We start from the raw sequence: 3,883 nt of genomic DNA, 5'->3' as shown, positions 1-3,883 counted from the left end.
TTGAGGCTCAGATAGGTCCCCATGTCAGGGACAAAATTATGTATTACTGAAGACTCCTGAGTTGTCTACAGCAGACAATGGTTTGGTTTGGTTTTTTCTTGGTCATGAACCTTGAACTCGGGGCTGAGGCACTGACCCTTACCTCTTGGGCTCATGGCTAGTACTCCACTACGTGGAGCCATGGACCCCCTTGCAGCAGAGGCCATGGCCAAGTGGTCAATAGCTGAAGTCTGCCATCCTACCTTCTCGGGAAGCTAAGTTCTAAAAATCTGGGCTCCAAACTATCTCAGACACAAAAGGTACCATGAGACTATTATCTCCAATTCACTGCTAAGAACCGGAAGGTGAAGCTATGTGCTTGAGCTTATTTCGGTTATCCTACCTACTCTGCAGAATGAGATCTGAGGATCATGGGTCAAAGCTAGCCTGGGCAGGAAAGTCCTTGAGAAACTTAGCTCCAATGAACCACCAGAAAATTGGAAGTAGCTCTGTAGCTCAAGTGGTAGTGCACAAGACTTGAGCTGAAGAGGTCAGGGACAGCACCCATGCCAAGACGTCAACTCCTACAACTGACAACAACAACAATAAAAAAAGACATAAATAAACTAACAAAGCTGAAGTAGAGGGCTGGGAATGTGCCTTAGTGGTAGAATGCTTTGCATATATGAAATCGTGGGCTTGATTTCTCAGGACCACATCACTAGGACAAAGCCTGAAGTGGTTCTGTGGCTCAAGTGGGAGAGGGATATCATTCTACAAGAGAAAGTAGGTACAGTGCTCAGGTCCTGAGGTCAAGCTTCAGGACTCATGTATATGTGTGCACACACACACACACCCGTGCGCACACACACACACACACACACACACACACACACACATATACTCACAAAGCAGATGTGATGTTGTTACACAAAATGGTAAAACATTGGGCTTCTGCACTGAGCTCATGGTCAGCACCCAGGCCCTCTGTTCAACCCCAAAACCTAGCCACCAAGGGCAAAACTAGAAGTCTAAGGTTTCAAAACCTGATGAGCTTCACCAGTCCTAGATGACAGGAAGCTTTGTGATATCCAATATGTGCTTGGATTTCCCAAGCTTATGGTAACATAGGAGAGGCACCATCGGCCCAACATTGCCTGCAATGAATCATTTCATTATGTTCAGGGCCCTAGTTGTCTGCCTGAAGGACTCCTGAATTATATTGAGCTCTGTAACTGAACAACAGAATATAGTCTCACAAAGGCAGGATAAGTGCACAGAACTTGGCCTGCCATGGGAGGTGGCACAAATGAAGTTCTCTTGTTAAAACAGAGCACTGGTAGAGAGATAGCTCATGGTACAAAGAGGCCTTTTTCTCCTGACCTTCAGAGCCCACCCACACTCATCCTCACTAACTGGCCCAGATGGAGTTGTTTGTTACCCAGCTGTACAGGAGTGAGGGCTTTTGTGTGCCTGTCCAGACAATGAGAGAGACTTCCTCCAGCAGGCCTGTGATGCAGAGAAACCCTCAGGTTACACTGTGAACAGTGAGGGGAGTCCCGGAACATGCACTATCTTGAAAAAAGTCTCTCTGTTATGAACTCATTGTACTGAATACAAATTTCCTAGGTTGGTGCCATTCATCATAGCTACTCGGGAATTTCACCTATAAGAATACAATACATAGACAAAGACATGGAAGTACAGACTTTTTGATGGGGCAGGTGCTGGGGTGGAAATATGAGCCTATGCATGGTCCCTGAGCTCCTTTTGCTCAAAGGTACTGCATTAAGCTTGAGTCACAGCCCCACTTCTGGGTATTTCTGTGATCTCTTAGAAAAAACTGTGTCATGGACTTTCCTACAATGGCTGGATTCAAACTAGTTTTCTCTACATCTCAGCCTCCTGAGGACCTGGGATTACAGACAGCAGCCACGGGCACCTTATTTCTTCTCTTCTTCATTTTTTAATCTGGACAATCTGACTTCTTAACAGGGTCATTCCCAAGGTTTTAATTTGTAAGTAAACTACCCAATGTTGTTTATAGCTGCTTTCCTTGAGAATGATTTTCTCTCCTCATCTTCCGCTCTGGTCACAGGTTTAGGCCAAAAGTGAGAAATGAGTGTCACAGGATTTGGGAGCAAATATCCACAATACATGCCAGTTCTGTCACTTACCATTGAGCTTCTGTGAATTTACTGTCTCAGGATATGAGGGCCTAAAGCTGGAGCAATCTTCATAGAGTCTGCATTGCTCCTTTTGCTATAAAATGAGTGTTTTGTGTGTCCAACTTTAAGTGTCTAGAACACACTAGTAGCATCTTCATGTGAAGGGTTTAAGTTTTGAGGCAGTGACTGCTTGTTGCTTGTTTCTAGCAGAGCTACACGTGGTGGTAACCCAAACACCAGGTTGGTTGTGTGCCTTTATAAAGCCTGAAAACTTTAGTTCGGGGTTCTCCTCCTTGGCTCTGCTGTGTTGGGGTGTAGGATGAGACCCGAGCTGCAACCCGTCTAAATAAAACCTTAAAACAGCTGTAAAGTCTGACTCTCGATGGTCTTCTTGGTGGGTATCCTGCGACCTGGGTATAACATATTAGTGGGGGCTCATCCGGGATCCCCCCAAAGAACCCTGAGATCTCAGACTCCAAAGGTAAAACAGAGCTTTCATTGTTAATTTGTCTTGTCCTGTTATTTGTCTGTTTTACTTTCATTTTCCTTTATGAGGATGGACACTCAGACTCATAAAGGGTTGTTGAAGCAGACACGCTTGCATCACAACCCTGGAGGAATGGGGAGACATCCAAGATCCTCTTGTTGGACGGGGATCCTTGGAACCCCGCCATGTGAATTGGGGGGTGGGGGTCGGTTCAGCGTTGGGCCGGAACTGACCAAGAGGGCCTCCTAACAGAGGCCCAACTCGCCCACTGTGGCTCTGCTCCTTCTGCTGTGTGGCCTGGGTGTGGAACCCCACCGTGACTGTAGTCAGTCGACCAATTTGGGAGATCTCCACTTTGTAAGCTTTTTTTTGTAACTGTCAGGCCTGGGTGTGTTTTGTTTGTACTGTTTATTGTTTTTTGGACTGTACGTCTTATGGGACTGGAAACCATAGGCACCATTCCATCTAGCCCCCTAGACTTACAAAAAGAAACTGAGACAGAGGAAAAGAAAAGGTAACCCCCAGTTTTTCAGGGAGATAACTTGGAAGAAGAAATGTTTTCTCCCCCATACTCTCCTTTCCAGGTCCCTTTTTCAGAACCTGAGAATGATCAAGAGGAAGAGGGAGCTATAGAACACTTGGCACCTGACCTTATAGTTTCTGAGGGGCCAGTCACTGGACGATGCCATGGGATCAACCCCCATTCTAATGCAGCTGTTTTTCCCATACACGCCATAGGTCCTGTGGATGCAGATGGTCAACAGCAACTCCAATACTGGCCATTTTCTACCAGTAATCTATACAATTGGCACACCCAAAATGCCCCCTTTTCTGAGAAACACCAGGATTTAATTTGTTTGCTTGAAATTATTCTCTTTACTCATCAGCCCACTTGGGATGATTTTAGTCAGCTTTTACATGTATTTTTACCACCGAAGAGAGACACTATCCAAGAGGCAGCCCGGAAACATATACCTGGCCCCACCGGAGCACCAATCATGGATCCTGACCTAATCACTGCCTATTTTCCTGAGATCCGACCAACATGGGACAACAATACAGTTGAAAGTAGGGAGCGATTCCTCATCTATCGCCAGGCTCTTTTGGCAGGTCTTAAGGCGGTGGCTTGCCAAGCTACTAATATGGCCAAAGTTTATGATGATAGACAGGGAGGAAGTGAAATTCCAGCAGCATATCTTGAGCGGCTCATAAAACCTTTAAGTCAATATATCTGTATGATCTTGAAACC

Source organism: Dipodomys spectabilis, unplaced genomic scaffold (genome assembly GCF_019054845.1).
Source record: "Dipodomys spectabilis isolate Male_0828 unplaced genomic scaffold, ASM1905484v1 ptg000121l, whole genome shotgun sequence".
Lineage (NCBI taxonomy): Eukaryota > Metazoa > Chordata > Mammalia > Rodentia > Heteromyidae > Dipodomys > Dipodomys spectabilis.
Note: the sequence above shows the minus strand (reverse complement) of the source record.